The sequence below is a fragment of the Colias eurytheme genome, chromosome 27 (genome assembly GCF_061535395.1).
Source record: "Colias eurytheme isolate Ceu_HAF_F1 chromosome 27, ilColEury1 Martin Lab GWU primary, whole genome shotgun sequence".
In the NCBI taxonomy this organism is placed as follows: Eukaryota; Metazoa; Arthropoda; class Insecta; order Lepidoptera; family Pieridae; genus Colias; species Colias eurytheme.
In genome coordinates, this window is record NC_143006.1 from 5,368,062 (window position 1) to 5,386,978 (window position 18,917).

The following is an 18,917-nucleotide window of genomic DNA, read 5'->3' on the forward strand; positions in this document are numbered from 1 at the left end:
ATTATTTTTTGAAAAATAAGGTCATAAAGAAGTTTCACTTCTTACGTGTGTACACTAACTAGTACACGCACACATTTTTTATTTTTTTCATGTGATTAGCATTTATAATAAGATTTTGCTTTCTCTATCAATTTTGTACTTCTTAGAAGGACATGATATAATTAGAACTAGAATTTTAGTAAATACAAGTGTGTACTATATTTAATACATGTACTTATCTGTTAGTCAGTTTATGCTTGAAAGGTTAGTCAAATATCAATTCATTCCAAAACATGCACGCATAAAATATTTGTATGATAATAATTTGATAACTTAGGGCCGATTTTTCAATGCTTGGATAAAACTTATTCGTTCGAATAATGTATAAAACTACCATTTTAAAAACGTATTCTAATTGCCCGTATTTGACAGTTTACGTGACATTTTAATATTATCGTGTAATACTTTATTGGACGGATAAGTTTTATCCAAGCATTGAAAAATCGGCCCTTAGAATACACAGATAATATACCTAATACTATACGTACTTGATTAGAACGAAGATATTTATTATGTTTGAAAAATAGCTTAACAATTTTGCAGAAAACTTGATTCCCTTAAAAAATAATATCTAGAATACCATTGTACCTACAGATGATGATTATATCCTATCCTACTTTAATATTATAAATGCGAAAGTTTATGAGGATGTGTGTGTGTTTGTACTCTTTCACGCAAATACTACTGAACCGATTACAATGAAATTTAGCACACATATAGAGGGTAACTTGGATTAACACATAGGATAGGTTTTATCCCGGAAATCCCACAGTAACGGGAACTATGCGGGTTTTTCTTTGAAAACGCGGGCGAAGCCGCGGGCGGAAAGCTAGTTGATAATAATTATGATAGCCATTTAGGACATTTGCAAGCAAAGCTCGATCTAGCCAGACTGAGACCTAGCGGCTAGCTGATAGATTTCCTTACCATATCCAATTTATAATGTACCTAGTTTAGTTTTGAGTATCGTAGGTATCAATGTATCATGAAAATCGGCTAAGCGGTTTACGTGTGAAAGAAACAAACATTCATCCATACATTCTTACATATGTACCTGCCTTCGCGTTTTTAATTTTAATTTCTTCCTATTCCTAACAATTTCCAAGTTTAAAAAAAGAACGTGTGTACCGAGCACACGTGTCAGAAGTGAGACTTCTTTGGCAAGATTCAAATATACCAAAGTCGTCGCCTTACTCCATGACTTGTATTGCCGTGACGCGACCTTCAAATTTTACTCTCAACGCGCCTAAAGATATTTGACTTCAGAAATATACTTTATGGAACAAAATGAAGTGTGATATATTTTCACACTATCATGTTAAATGTCGCCCCCGCTACGACACTAAAAATAACTAGCTGTTACACGCAGCATCGTTCGCCTTTTGTTTTATGTCTATTTCTATAATGTCTCTGGCACAGACATGTATATTTAAGTAGACAACGCAAGTACCGCGATCTGTATGAAAACCAAGCGTGTCATATTTTTTGTACTGACCTTGACGCGTTATGACGTCACGAGCGCTTTTTAGTGATGTTAATTTCATTTTACGCTAAATCGATTAGGCCGCCACTCGCGCGGCGATTTTAGTATCGTCCTATCCCATCGAAGTAAATCGAAAGAAATCAGATCAAACTAGATCTATGTCTAAGAGGTAGTCAAATAAATGAATCGTAATCGATTACTAAATCGATTCAAGACAGAAAAATGATAATTACCATAGACAGAGGGATGATAAAATAAAGTTATAAACCTTTTAATATTCTAACAAGTAAACTAATGTGTTTTAGCCTTTTCTTACATATGCCCATTGAGTTACCATGTACTACGTACTAGAGAGGCCATCGAAAGAAAGTAATGAAACTGTCAATCAATCAATCTTTATGTCCCGTTGCATCGATCCATTTTCCTTTTATGTTCGGGTTACTTGGAAAACTGAAAAAACAAACATAGTCTAAGCAATAAGGAGTTTTCTTAAAAAACTCCCAAGATGACACTTTAACTAATGGCGTCCATGTCATAATATTTATTTTTAGTACCTTTGTATTAAAATACTTAAAAGTTCTAGGTCAAGTCGTATTAAATGACAAAAAAATCTATACCTTTTTTTCTGAAAAATTGCTCCTTCAAATTATCATTTTTCTGTTCGATTATAAAATCGATTAGAATCGAGAACTGTTGCATCAAATGAACATCACTAACCACAAAATTGGACAGAAAAATGAGAACAGAAAAATGAGAAGACGCTATTCATTGCTTGTTATCATACGACGCGATCTTTACCGTGCCAAGTAAAAGCCGCAATGTATTCCGAATCATTTCGTATGATTTGGTATCCGTGTTTGTCACGATCGTTTTCCACAGATATTCTTTATTTGATTTTAAAATAAATAGTGCATATTCTGATTAGAAAATTACTTACCGGTGGAAGGAAACATCTATGCTAACTCGGCCACTCACAGCTGTGGAGTTTCTACAGTTTATAACGGCGCAATTCGGCATTTTACTTTATTCAGCTTCACGTCTTTCCTTGGCGAACTGCAAGCGCGGACTGAGTGTAGGCCAGCGTCAAGTAAGTTTCATAAACTTAGTTTGGACACGGGAAGTACATACACTCGCTTAGTCTATCTTGATACATGTCTGTGGTCTCTGGTCTGTAATAATATAACCTTTTTAATAATAAAATTGTAAAGCATTCAGATAGATAGCTAGGTAGATAAAAAAAAATGTGTGCGTGTACTAGTGTACGTACACGTAAGATTTTAAACTTCTTTATGACCTTATTTTTCAAAAAATAATTTACTATATGCAACTTTACAGAAATACGTCGAATCACGTGTGGTAGGGATAAGAAAAAGATAGCGCGTAACGGAAAAATGTCACGCGTAACGAAAAAATGTTACACTAAATTTTTTTCCAACCCCGATAAAGAAGTTTCACTTCAATAATAGTATAATATTGCACGACTCATAGGTAATGCAAAGCCAAGAGAATGCTTTTCTAAGTCTGCAAATCATTTTATAGATAACTAGGTTTCCGCCCGCGGCTTCGCCCGCGCAGTCAAAGAAGAACCCTCATTGTTCCCGTTCCCGTGGGCTTTCCGGGATTGCGTCATTTTCCCGGGATAAAAAGTAGCCTATGTCCTTTCTCGTGTATCAAAATATCTCCATACCAAATTTCATGAAAATTGGTTCAGTAGTTTAGGCGTGATTGAGTAACAGACAGACAGACAGAGTTACTTTCGCATTTATAATGGATTTAATCAAGATTATTACTGTAACTGGTAAAAATTTATTCAAGAAAATTAAACAGGAAAGAAATGTAGAAAAAGAAAATTCCCGTCAATCAATACTTTTTAACCGTCTTCAAAAAAAAGGAGCAGGTTATCAATTCGGCCGGTATATATTTTTTTTTTCAGTTCAGAGTTCAAACACGATAGCTTGTGTAAAACCATTAATAAATTTTTATTAGCTTTAGATCTATGTAGGTACTTTGCGTAGCTAGGTCGTCAGAGAGATACCTACCCACTACAACAAAAGTGTAGCTCTTTTTTAATCATAAACGATGTATAGTTATGAAGTAGGTACCTATATGGTAGAGTCCACACAGAGTAGGTATGAAAAATTCAGTTTAAATAAAATCTATACTAATATTATAAAGCTGAAGAGTTTGTTTGTTTGTTTGATTGTTTGTTTGAACGCGCTAATCTCGGGAACTACTGGTCCGATTTGAAAAATTCTTTCGGTGTTAGAAAGCCCATTTATCGAGGAAGGCTATAGGTACATCATCACGCTAAGACCAACAGGACTCAGGAGCGGAGCTTTGCAGGTGAAATCGCAGAGCACGGCTAGTCTATACAAATATTATAAAGAGGAAAGGTTTGATTTTTTGTTTGTTTGTTTGTTTGTATGAATTGAATAGGCTCCGAAACTACTTGGCAGATTTGAAAAATTCTTTCACTGTTGGAAAGCTACATCATTTCTGAGTGACATAGGCTAGGTTTTATCCCGGAAATCCCACGGGAACGGGAACTATGCGGGTTTTTTTTTGAAAACGCGGGCGAAGCCGCAGGCGGAAAGCTAGTAATGAATATTCGTTGTGGTTATTGGAAAAAAAACGCACTTATGCCTGACCTTTCATTATGGTAATTATGATTTTCAATTTTATACGTGCAAAATTTTAAATTGTAGTTTATGTGAATCACTTGGAAGTTGGAGCGCATTTTTAAAATCCGGTCGTTCAGAAAATTACGCGAAGCATAATGTTCAAAAGTTACGCGTCTTATAAAACGAATTTTTTTATGAGCTTACTCGTAATTGGGAGCAAAATTATTTTGAAGATTTTATTTTATCATATTATGAAATCTGTAGTGGTGAAGTGTGTTTGTATGTGAAGGCTTAAAAAGTAAAAACACTCGGTGTTTGATTGTTGGCCTTTGCGAGCTATTTTTTGGAAATTTATCGATTGAAGTGGTTGAATTTTGATAGGTTAATGGCCTAAAATATATCTACATAAAACAGGTTGTATTGCATAGTTCCCAGTACCTAAAGTAAGTACCTATCGTCTACGGTACGGGAATCCGTCGGCTAAAACTAGTCTCACAATAAATTAATAAACATTAGGTATATAGAGCCACAGCTCTACATGAATTGAAAAAATTTTTGTTATCACTTTTGATAATATTTTTTGTGAATATTGTGTAAAATATTGCCTTGAATTCTTGCTTTTATTCTTAAAAACTTTAAAAGGAGCCAAAATTACTACCTACTCAATTACTCAAATGTGGCACATAGCAATCATGCAAATAAATAAAAACTCTAAAAAAAATACTGGCAACAATAACCATTTAAAAAAGTACGAGGTTCGTAAAAGTCTTCAACATTCACGTAATTCGCAGTACCATAAACGGAGAGCTGCACAAGACGGGATATAAAATGAAATAAAAAATAATAAGGAAGACCGCTCGTGGCATACTCACACTAATATGCTACTCTAAATTAAGACCAGACTCGCATCAGAAGCTTTAACAAGCTAAATGCTAAAAATAACCGCTTACCACGACGAAACAACCTAAATACAATCCAAACGCGTTTATTCTTTCAACATCTATTCACTGCTGCACTAAACAATATCCGAACACAAAACCGATATTCCACTAGTACATTTGAAACAAAACGATTTAAAATCCTTGTAAGTGCAAGAGCGTGCGCACAACACGAAAGCAAAAATGGTACTGGATAGTGGATTCACTCGAAGTTCCGTTCTACATCCTGATTGGTCAATTGTAATGAAGAATTCAAATGGACCAATGGAATCGCTTCTTCCGGCGCGAAGGTCCCGCCTTGTATTGGTTGTTTGACTGGTTCGCCATTTTAGCTTTTCTAAAACAATTGGACTCGTTAAAGTAGGCGTACTTTAATGATTTCGGAAAAGATATTTCGATCGTGTTCTACCAGTACCAGCTGATATTATTAAATCATTGCTACGAAAACATAATGATGTAACGTTGATGGAAACGTCTGTTTATACGTTGAGAGCTTACTTATTGTAACATTGTCTTACGTTTAAATTTTTATTTCTCGAAATTATTTGGGAGCTTTTTTGTTATTTTGAATTGAGAACAATTCATTGTAGATTGACTGGATTATCATGTTAGGTAGTTTCAGTTAAGAGTAGGTAGTAGATTAACATCTTAGTCTGAAATAATTATTTTGGCCTGTGAATAACATTTGAAATCAATAGGATGTTACAGTGTTTATGTGTAGGTACCAACGTATGTAAGTTTGTATTACTTATAAACAGAAATAAACTTAGAATACCAAAAGCACCTAGGTATAATATTTACTTATTTGTAGGTATTGTACCTACCTATTGGAGAGTTTATTTTGTAGGTACCTTAAGTAGATTCTTTCATTGAGTTAATTTTTTTATTAAACTCCATTGAATTAATAATTAATATTACTTGTACTTATACGTAGTATATTATTATTAGTCTGTGATATTACCTATTATTTGTTATTTTTTACAGACAGATAGGTATGCTAAATCTAGAAGTTGTTAAACTGACTGTAAGCTTTCAGCTTGGAATTTAGGAATTTTAGGAATTCCTAAAAAATTTTTAGGAATTTTAGGAATTTAGATAAAGCTGAATGGCTTAGTGCAGTAGTTGTGGCTTAGAGCATGAAATGATTAAACCAACATGGGTGATGGTGATTCACTAAAAAAATTAAAAAATCTTAACCTCACTCCTATGTCTGACTGACTTAGAAATAGGTAAATAGGAGTACATATACCTATTATTAGATAGGTATGTAGAGTGAAGTGAGGTAATTATTGTTTTTTTTTTTTCATTAATGAAGTGTTTGTACGTTTGTAGATATCTTTTAAATAAAGGTAAATCAGGTATTTATGAGAAACTTAACTAAAACCCGATCAAATTGTTGTTAACTAACTACAGAAACAATTACGAAGCGTTGTTCCATCCATAATTCCAAAATTGAAATATCTCCAATCCGTTCAAAACTCGAAAAACAATATCCAGCCTTATTAAGACGTCGTTCTTAAACGCCACATGTTCAAACAAAGTTAAAAGCATACCAAAAACATGTCCCATTAACAAAGGCGGGACCATAGTTTGCTCATTTTAGTCCATTCTTTATTAAAACTAACCAAAAAAAAGAACCACAGTCCTGTCAAAATCGAAATGTCATCTGTCAAACGACATGAAACCTTTTTGGTTGGTAATACGGAATGAGGCGGGAATCGAAAAAGTTTGTACTTGTTAATCCATTGAATACGGTTATTATACGCTTATTTGGCGCCTTTTGTGAAGTGCCTTTGTGTGTGCCCTTTGTTCGATGACATTTGGCGGTAGACATCTTGTTTTCACTGTCAGAAATACCGGTGCCGTTTTGGGGTTCTGCTGTTAAATTATTAATGCTTAACAAGATATCACCTAAATTCACAATGATTTATTATGATACAAACGTTCTGTTATAAGTAATTAGGTAAATATAATTATCATCGTTACATTGTGAAAACAGTTTAATTCAAAAATAATGCGTTAAATTGTCTGCAATTATTAGGCAGGTATTGTATGTTACACTGTGATGTTACAGATTACAATTTTGACGGTGGGTGTGAGGTGTCACAAATAAACATAAACGGATGTCGATAATACTTAGCAATGCATTGTTCATCATAAATAAATAAATAAATAATAAATATATAAATATATCATAAAAATAATATATATAATATAAATATATCATATGCTATAGAAATACATACCGCGCAGTAGGTAAGTTAAAATAATATTCTACAGAACCCACACACAATAAACCAATTCTACCAGTCAAGTATAAACAATCTCTCATTGAACGATCGTTATCGAGATAACATATTTGTACATACTTATCTGATTTAAATAATTGCTATTGTATTGTAAGTACGCTTTTGACATGCTTTGAAGTTTCAAATGGGGTGTTACTTGCTTCTTATCTTGGGATGCTGAATTTGTACTTGAGAAATGTCAAGAACTTAGTGGATATTTTATTACTTTCTTTATTGTTACACCATCGTAAATCATATCCTTAATACCTATGTTCAATGTTCATATTTAGGAACTTACGTACTCAGTACCTACCTACTTCGTAGTTAAGTATTTTTTTTTCAAACAAGTGTTTATGCAACTATGTAGGTAGGTACTACCTACCTACTGGTACTATAGTAGGTAAGTAGATATTTTAGTATGATCACATATAACTAGGTAAATCTATACTAATATTATAAAGCTGAAGAGTTTTTTTGTTTGAACGTGCTAATCTCGGGAACAAAAAAAAGCACCGAAAAATTATTTCGGTGTTAGATAGCCCATTAATTGAGGTAGGCTATAGTAGGCTATATAAAGGTCATCTCGCTAAGAGTAAGAGCACTGCGGGTAAAACCGCGGAGCACAGCTAGTAGTATTATTACAAAGACGTAGTTAGATATCTATACCTATAGGTATACGATTATAATTCAGCTACTACAGATCATTGTACCTAATTCAAATTAATAAATTCTGTCAGGAATGCGTCTGTCACTAGGGCATGCACCCGGGTTTACCCGGTTCCGAAAAACCCGGGTAAACCCGGGTTTTTTGATGATCTTGAGAACCGGGTCTGAATAGTATGAAACCCGGTTCTCCCGGTTCCGACCAAAATATTAAAATATAAAGTATTATTTATATTTTGCTGCATTATTTTAACAAATTTATTGTATCAGGCAACGTCAGACTCATGTGCATCGAGAATTTTCGTGCCACGCCTCAAACACAATATACAGATACATACAGTAAGGAAACTTCATACAAAATGTTCGAAATGGCTCCCCCCCCATCAAGCGTGTTTACAAGGGTATTGAGGGGGATCGATAGTAGCGGGTGACACATCCACAGATTTTGAATATAGTATGGAAAAAGTTTAAAGTGATGTCAATTCACATTAAATAAATATCGATTGTTTCAGTTTGTAGCCCTTTCAATAAATATATTTGTAAATACCATATCTGACTACAAGTTAAAAAGAGACTATTTTTTAATTTCTATAGATATGGCAGTATGAGTTTTATATTATGTTGACATATTTTCTATCAAAATGATAGCTACAAATAGTACCTATTAGGAGTCCAGTCTGTTTAAAGATCGCATCTATTTTTTACGCAATCTAGAAGAGCACGAAAATATAAAAAAAGGAAACCTTAAAAAAATCTTGTTTAAATTTATGTGCATAATTACGTTAATATTAGGGAAGAAAAAGATAGATATTATAATTATTGTATTTTTATCGATACGTGGCGTCTCCACTTTGTCAAGCACTAAGCCTGTCAAACTATTTTCTTTTTCTTCCTAAAACAAAAAGGTAGAGGTTCTATGCTCGTATAATAATAATTTTAATTTATTTTTGCATATTTTGTGTTTTTTAATTTAATTTAATTTATCGTTTTAAAAATAATTTAGTAGGTATACCTACATACAAGTATTGTAAATTCTGGTTTAAAATAATTATTGAATATATGTATAATACAAATATCAAGCATTATAAATAATTTAGGTACATTAAATAGCCTTCGGCGTCCATAACAAAACTAGATTTCGAAATATAGCACTGATAAAAACGTATTTACTTTTACAAGCTGTATTAATTCGGATTGTTTCTTCTTGTAAATTCATATTTAGGCTACACCATTTTTGTATTTTAACGGGTTTTAATCTCCAAATTACCACAAAATCAACTGTGAAAAAAAGCAAACAGAAATATACAGGCCGAATTGATAACCTTCTCCTTTATTTTTCAAGTCGGTTAAATATCAAAAAGTAACAGCCCTATAGCTATACGTCATAATTTCATGGGGGGGGCTTAGTTTCCTAACTGTATGTACGTAGTATATATCTGTCAACTGTGCCTCAAACGTGGCTCCGATTGGTTGTCTAACCTTAGATGCTATAAGTTTCCTACGGTTGTATTACCAAAAAAAATTAGGCTTCGAAAATGACAAAAATTAGGCTACAGAAATATTTTATTAGATTTCTCGTGAATTTGAAAAGCTGTTAATTTTACTGATTCATATTTAATGATCCAGTCATGTTTTTGTTTTTGGTATCAAGCTGAAATTTATATCGAATACTCAAGTCTTCGGTCCCTTTTATGTGAAAAAGTCGAGCTCACAAGCCAACGCATCAAAAGATACAGCCGTAAATGCTGAAAATTTTCGATAATTTCGACATTCGCATGGGACTCAAAACCTACAGCTGGGTACTTTTCATGTTTTTATGTGATATCACAGACTAATAATAATATACTACGTATAGGTACAAGGTGATATTATGATAACAAGAGCGCCGAGACAACCGTCAAAACGCTAAGGAATACGCTATCGATACAAATTGACATAAGCGTATGATGTTTTGCTTAAGGATTCGGTCACACTACCAACGACGACGACGACCACGAACAAAATTTTCATCCAGTCGAAATTAAATAAATTGTGCAAAACACAATTACAAAAATTTTTTCGAGATCAATGGATAAAAAAATAGGTTTTTCGTAGAAACGGTAGCTCCTAGAAAAAAAATTATTTAACCTTTTTTATAGATAATTTTATGATGTACAATTTTGGTTCCAGGTGATTGTATGATAAACTTACCGTCTCGGCGAAAATCGCAAAAAAAACTATTTTTTTATTAATTGACCTCGAATTAATTTTTTTCCGAGTACCGTAATGACGGGAGATTTAAATATTTTATTTTGAATAAATTTTGGCAAGATTTGAAATTTGGTCGTCATCGTCGTTGGTAGTGTGACCGAACCATTACCAAAATATCATGAGCTTATGTCAATAATTAGCGTTAGGCGTTAGCAATTTCTATTCCTTGGCGATACTGACGTTTGACTAAGGGCCAAGGTACTTTTATAAGACTGATAAATAAAGAGAAGTATTGAAATTTTGTTTCTTTATTAATTTAATAAAATAAGACACAAGCCGCGTAAAATAAAGGCCTATCAGGTACTTTTACAGTTACTTTTGTTTCATTTCGTATTTTTTCCGAAGTATTATAAAAGAACCGGGTAACCCGGTTCTACCCGGTTCTGAGCTCGATTTGGAACCGGGTTTCAAAAACTTGGAACCGGATCCGGTTCTGCATGCCCTATCTGTCACACTCTGACGCCTCTCACCCGCGTCCGCGTTCCACTGCACGTATCGCGATGGAACACACATTCGACAAATCCGAATTGTGATACGGGAACCACGATATATGTAGCCAAGCGATACGTGGAGGGAACACTCAAATATGTAAATAATAATGCGTATTAATATAGGCATATGACATAGCGACCGAAAGTAAAAATTCAGTAACGAAAATACCTAACACCCCAAGCGGCACAGCGATGCGATGCTATGCAATAGCTATACCTGTGGGTATAGCTATTGCATAGCATTGCACCGAATCACCGAATCTCTATGGCTTATAGTCTGTCCACTATAAGAATTGCTTTTTGACAGCTCGACGGGTGAGACCAGAAGTGATGTTCAAAAGATTATCGATTGTGATACCATTTCAATTATAATTTCAAAATATTATCATAAATCGAATCAGGTACGTAAATAATAATTACAACGTAAACGTACTAATAAGATATGTAATAATAAGACCACATATCTATGCATTGTATGTTAAAACTAAACTAAACTAATATTTTATTATTTATTGGTTTCTATCTTACAATTTGGTTGTCTTTACGTTTAAATTATATAACATAATAGAAGAGTTTTTCTGTATCGGATATATTTTACAGAGTATTTCTATCGATTATTTTAATCTATCGACCCATCATTGAATAATTCTGTGTAGGCATCACTAAGTGGGCGGGACCTGTCCATGAAGTACGATAATTATTTGTATGAAATCTTAACATAGACAATACAATCCTACATGGGCGTGAAGCTGTCAAAAAGCAAATAATATAATGGACAGAGTATAGGCTATACCGCGGCAGTCCTCGAGTGCGACACGTATTTGTAAAATTTCACCTCAGTCGACTTGTTTGACTTTCATTATAATATTCATAACAACCTAATTTTATTTAAATTATAGAAGTCTGGTTCATTTCGCTGAGCATAGAACCTTTGAATAAGAAGATACATCTAAATCTCGTGTCACAATGTTTGTCCTCAATGGACTCCTAAACCACTTAACCGATTATAATAAAATTCGCACACCATGTGCAGTTCGATCCAACTTGAGAGATAGGATAGTTTAAACATGTAGGTACCACGGGCGAAGCCGGGGCGGACCGCTAGTAGTTATATAGGTATTCTAAGCCTAGAACCACAGATTACTAATTTTCAAGAACTCAATTTTACTTCAAATTCAAATTTCGAAAACCACAGATAACGAAAACGATCCTACTTTTTTTTTTAATCGACGCAATGGAAATATATCTGTCAAAACTCGAAAGTAGATTATAAGTTATTGTCAAACAAGGAAAAGAATGCAGTATAATGATTTCAAAGCCTGTTATATTAGTGCAATATTTTTTGTGGCCATTAATTTGAATGGGGTGCCGACAATATGCTTAGTAACGATGTAATGATGGGAAGCTTTGTTGGTTACTGGGGTTCCGTGGCAAAAAAAAAATGTTTTTGCACGCCTCATAAGCGAAGCGTTGAGGTGGGTACTACTGTCGCTTCGCGCAAAACATCTGATTTTTCAAACTTAAAATGTCTTTATGTATCATACATTGCACTTGTAAGATAATACATACACACACATATTAAGAAAAAACACTATTTTTAACATTCATGATATTTTTGATGTCATTTTTATTATTTAAACTAGTTAAAAAACAGTTTAAAAAAGTTCAGTCTTGGACGTCCGTGTGTCTGTATGTGCGGATCCTTTTTCTTGTTAACACGATAGCGACCGAAATACTTTACTAATCGAGTCTTTTTTTTTCTCTTACGCTTGAGTATGCTCAGGAATAGAACCCTTTCATTTTTCAGGGTCTGATTCGATGTGGTTTAATTGTTATTAAATAAACAAAAATAATAAAATTAATAAATAATTATTAAAAAAAATTATGAGGCGTGCACTTTTGGATTTTCCAAATTATTTTTTTTTATTATTTGTCATGTAGCAATGGGATAACGAGGTTTCGTATGCATAGGTACCTACTTGTTTTACATGTAGAGTTATCGATAAATTAGTTACGTACCTACCTATAGTACTTACAGATTAAGTACCTAGGTACCCCATATAAATAAATAGATAAAGATATTATGCAATCCTAAAATATTTACTATTTTATTTTATTTTATTTTATTTTATTAAGGCTCATTAGCAGCAGTACATCGATTGTTTTACATAAAAAGTACACAAAAAATATAGGACATGATGTACAACTAATAAAAAATGAGCACTGCATGCACTACAAAAATTAATTACATTAAAAAAATAATAATAATATACACATTAAATACATTTTAACTTAATAAAATACATTTTAAAATAGTCACTAGACAAAATTAAAATAACAATATAATAATCAAAATGGAATAAAATTAATTGAAAATTAAACAAATAAAATTAAAACGTTACTTTAAAAATGACTAACGACTATACTACGAGAAATAACAAAATAGTTCAGTTATTACAGTCAATCCGTTATAAAATTGTATTCTATATATGTAGTGTATATTATAAAAAAAGAGCGTGCGGAGCACACGTGTCAGAAGTGACACTTCTTTGGCAAGATTCATAGATACCAAAACCGTCGCCTTACTTGGCGTGACGATATTGCCATGATGCGACCTTGAAATTTTTCTTTCAACGCGCTTCAAAAAAAACTCTACATAATGTATCTACTTATGTGTACACCTATACCCAATTTTCACTATCGTATTTAACAATTTAATTCATATAAAAATCCACATAGGTATTATAATACGGAACCCACGAAAACTGAACGCACCCTATCCCTAGCCAAGTCTAAACAATATTGACTTTACAAGGGCGTGCTACACATTTCAAGTGTTATACATTAGACCCATTCATATTTTACTTATCGATTTTTTTGCTCATGATAGTTCTCTGGAGAAGGTAGGTATAGATTTAGAATAATAAATAAAAAATGTAGATTTATTATATATACCTTGGTAACTTGGTAACCCACTTTGTCTAAAACCTAATAAATAATGTACTAAAATCTTCCTCGAGAATCAATCTATCTAGGTATTAAAAACCGCATCAAAATCCGTTTCCAAGTCTTTTTAAATATTCGCACAGCGGCTTTTTTTTAATAGGTACCTACTAACTATGTAGGTGGGTATACCTACATGATTATTAATGCATTGGTTCGTCAAAATTGAGAATGCAAAAACTTTTGTTACCTACCAATTAGTCAATATCTACCGTTAAAAATATAATATATCGCTCTGACTATCTTTCACCATCTCCAGTTTCGCTCTATATGCGGTTATATTATATACTTTTTAATTTTTACACATTCAATGAGAATTGGCGGGAAAACGAAATCTTCTTACTTTTTAAGTTAACTTCATAAAATTATAGATTTATGAATTATTCATAGTTACACGTGTTGCCTATAGGTAGGTAGGTAGGTATGTACAAGACTTGATGATTGATCTGATAACAAAGCCTTGTGTTTTTCTTTCGGAAAATACCATTTAGTAGTGGATAGGTAGGTACCTACATATCAAACGTAAAATTGAAGGTCAACAAACATGTCCCTTGGTTAGATAATATTGAAAAATAATATGCTCCGTAGTACATACGATTTATTAAAAAAAAATAAACAGCATTTTTCTTTCCACACAGCCAAGAAGCACACAGCACACATCAAAAACGGAACGTCAACAAACATGTGCCTTGGTCATTTTGGAAAAATTAAAAAAGCAATATCTTTACTCTTATCTGTGCATCGTAGGAACATTCGAGCCGGGACCACCGCGCGGTAACGTGACCCCGCCGTATATAACCATACCACCCGCTTCGAGAAAGCTACTTATATTTTTATTGTCTTAATTTTTGAACATTCACGCCTCAGTTTGACTTGAATTGCTGGTGGATTTATCGGTTTTTTAAGGTATATTTTACGGTTATGATCCGTTATCTAGATATTAGTTATAATATACTTGTGTTTGTTTATGATACAAGTTACTTAGTTACCTACATAAAAATAATTGATATCTACTTAGAAGTCTGGTCGCGATTCGCGAAGCAAATATTTAAAATTATGGGTTAGTGATTCTAATAATGTTATTCAAATTTCCGTTACCTATATAAAATTATCAATAAAAAAACCTTGAACATAAAATTTACCTACCTACAAAAAATATTAATATGTAAATTCTATCAATAAGCTATAACATTCATGTTGACAGCGGCGGCCTTAGGGGGTGGCGAACAGGGCAATCGCCCGGGGCCTCGCTCTTGCAGGGGCCTCGCGCAACAACCCACCCAAGCAAATTTAAAAAAATGAAAATGTGTATGTTCATGCGTGTGTATGAAGGAAACGACGATATTATCTCGGTGCTGAAATACATAATAGAAAACAAATTAACTGAAGTTTACCCCACTATCAAAATAGTCCTGAGAATTATTAATATAATAATAATACACCACACCTGTGACAGTTGCGTCTGCTGAAAGGAGTTTTTCGAGGCTTAAAATTATTAAAACATATTTTAGTGGAGTGCCTGGAGCATTCAAAACTGTATAACCTCGGATTAGAGTTATATAGTGAACTAGCGACCCGCCCCGGCTTCGCACGGGTGCAATGCTGATACTAAATACACTACAGAAAAACTGTGAACGTTGTACCTATATAAAAACATAGCGGCCCGGCCGGCCGGTACCGCCGCAAACGCTACGCCCCGCAATTTTTAAATCTGTAATATCTTCGAAAATATTCACTTTAATCATACGGTGTAAAGGGCCATATAGATCTATATTAAATGAACAATGTATTCAAGGTATTTAATTGGTTAAGGATTAATGCTGTATTGGTGAAAATCGCTTCGAAAATTAGCTATTATTTGTCGTAAAAAGTAAATGACAAAAAAATGTTATTGTGGGTTATCCATAAGAGATAGACATACACCATCGCGGACTTTTCTGTAGACCTTTTCAATATGTATAATACTTAGTACATTATTTTGATAAAACTCGTAGGGTTCAGCCTGCGTTTGCAATATAAGCGGAAAAAATGTAATTTTTTACGACATCACATTAGAAACCTCAAAAATAACAGTACTTCTCCACTATTTAATGGATGTTATTGTACATATAAACCTTCCTCTTGAATCACTCTATCTATTAAAAAAAACCGCATCAAAATCCGTTGCGTAGTTTCAAAGATTTAAGCGTACAAAGGGACATAGGGACATAGGGACAGGGAAAGCGACTTTGTTTTATACTATGTAGTGAGTAGTGATGAATTAATATGATCGATGTGGGATATTGTTTTTTAAACTATAAATTGCAATGTTTACCCAAATTTTTTTTGTGCACTCCATTGTTTCGTTGTTTAAAAAAAAATGTTATGAAAAATTAATGTTTGACCATATATGTATTTTCACTTTAAACAGTATTTCTTTTTTTTTATTCGAGTAGACATATTATAGGAATATTTTTCAAAGATACCTGTGTATAAAAATAGCAGTGTATAAATTATTAGTACCTGTGTAATTTAAAATTATTTGTACAAAATCTGTTTATTTAAATACATTACAATTACATTGTTGTCTACATAAAATATTTAGTTGAAATGATAATATCATCGTGAAAGCGTTCTATTAGTCGTTTTTTAATAGTTTTTTCTATCGGGATATGTTCTGTAGTGATGACGTTTTTCAACTCTTGCATGGTAAATTGGCAATCATCATTCTCTTCTATGTAGGTACTTGTATTTTTGCTCAATTGCTGCATCTACCATTCTTAGATTTACATATTTTATTTTCAACATTACTGAGGTGAATTGAATTTTTCAGCAAATTATAACAATCCGAATGATATTTTGCTGCAAGTGTCTCTTAAGTCGGTTATACCAGAAATCCTTTTCTGGATATCTCGATAGTAAATTCGTGATGGATTCATTCAAAATTGAAGTGTTGATGTATGAAATCTTACTAAGCCGGCATTTTTTTGTATGGAGATACTACAAAGACCTCATCTACTCGAGAGAATGCCGCTGGGAGAAATTTGGACGAATTAACCCGGAAATTGAGAGTAGCAGAAGAAACCATTAAAATAATAAAAGGGCATTCAGACGTTTAAAAGACAACTTTTTCCGGTGATGTCGCACTTGCAGTGAGCAACAGGGGGGGCCATTTTGAAAATTTATTGTAATTAAACACCTTGTAATTGGTTTTATTTTGTTTGCATTAAAATTTTGCACTTACCGCTTTCAATTTTTCGAATGAAGCCTTATGAATAATAAAGTGAAATATTCAGGGTAGCTACCTCATAGATAGAGTAAGTTTTTAAAAAGCCAACTGGATATTTTTTTATGCGATTTTATTTTTTACGGGCCCTTGAAGTTGTGAACATACTGGGTAATTTTATCTTTCTTGGCATTAAATTCTTATTTTTATTCCATTCAAAGATCTAACGATATTTAAATTTTACCAAACCGAATTGGCCTATCTTTCAGCTCAGCACACAAAAAAAATCATGCATTTACCGTCATAATTCACGTCACCATAAATCAAAATCTCTACGTACTCGGCGATAGGTGAAAATTTAAAAAAAAACGTCATAACTCCGAAAATACGAAAAATCGCATAACATACATGGGGGTGATTCGGATAGCCCTCTATGTCCTCTACCTCCCAGCTTCAGTATATCACTACTTCTTGGGACACCCTCTATGGTCAAACATGAATTTTTCACAATGAAACAATGGAGTGCACAAAAAAAAATTGGGTAAACATTGCAATTTATACCTAGTTTAAAAAACAATATCCCACATCAATCATATTAATTCATTCACTATAACTCTAATCTGAGGTGAAGACCCCCAGACACTATATTATTTGAGGAATTCGATGACACACGCTTTCAGCCCTTGCTATTCTTTCAATCGAAGATGACGTAGCTCATTCGTTGGATTATTGTGCTTTAATTAAAGATTTTAGCCTTAGGAAAAGCCGCAAACATCAATTTTTAAATTTATCATCTCTGTATTTGTTAATTTGGTAAATCTTTCTATGTATAAATATATAAATATTTCAAAACTCAAATTTTATTCATTTGTATAACTTTATCATTTCTCCTCAAACATGACAAATACCTAAACCAAACAACCAGACCTACTTTCGCATCACATACATTTCACGAAGAGCAAAGGGCCTCGCAAAGGGCCTGCCGCCCGGAGCCTCGCAATGGGTAATAGGCCGCCGCTGCATGTTGAATATAAAGAGCCTTCAAGCCATGCTTGCGTCAAGTGGCTTGCACAAACAACGCGTTAGAAAGAGACGGTTAGTTCTTAATGGGTGAGAGAGAACACTATATTTTAAGGCACAGTTTTAAGGCTTTCAAGGTAGGCGGGGCTTTAAGCGACCACCCACCATTTTTTAACGTTTACTAATGAGCGGGAAAATTTTATTTTGTTACTTGTGAATTGTTATTTTTAACGGATGCCTTGTTGCTTGTAGTGGGAACAGTTTTTATAGGTGTTTAAAGAATATTTGCGTAAAATGAAACATGGATCCTATCTTGAATCTAAAGTAATTATCTACATATCCTAGATTCCAATAATTTTCTATTCTTAGTGTCTTTGGAAGAGCGATAATTAATAATTACTTATACAATTATTAGAAGTAGATTAGTGGTAATTAATATTTATTATTTATTTATTAATTTAACAATTTTATGTAGGTACCTACCTACTTACCATTACAAATTTGAAATTACAATACATAATAATTAAAAGAAATGAAAAACATGCATTGCACATAAGGCAACCTTATCGCTTATCAGCGATCTCTTCCAGGCTATTATTATAGTTAGTTAGTGAAGTCCCGTGTCCCCAAGTCCCAAGTCCCCACTTGGGGACATGGGACTTCACACACTCAACTGCAGAAATACCCTTGACTTTGCAGAAACATTTTCTTTTTGCATTCTTATAAAATTTCAAATTGGAAAAAAGATTACCTATACCTACCTACCTATCTAGGTTCCTATTGGTACGGGAGCTATTAACGTTTTAAAAAAAGTCATTAGTATTAGTATAGTTGGGTTTTTGATATACCTACCTACTGTTTCTCTTGCTATTTCGGTTAGAGTCCGGGCTGTCTGGCTGGCGGTAGTGGTTGCGTT

General features: G+C 33.3%; 1 protein-coding gene across 1 annotated transcript in view; it reads right to left on the reverse strand.

Moving 5' to 3' along the window:
* Positions 1-5,249, reverse strand: part of LOC149896908 (protein sine oculis-like) — a 30,830-nt gene extending 25,581 nt beyond the window's left edge. Inside the window, exon 1 of the mRNA XM_090117142.1 lies at positions 5,094-5,249. The gene's annotated coding sequence lies outside the window, so the exon portion shown is untranslated. The remainder of the gene's footprint in view (positions 1-5,093) is intronic.
* Positions 5,250-18,917: the final 13,668 nt, after the last annotated feature.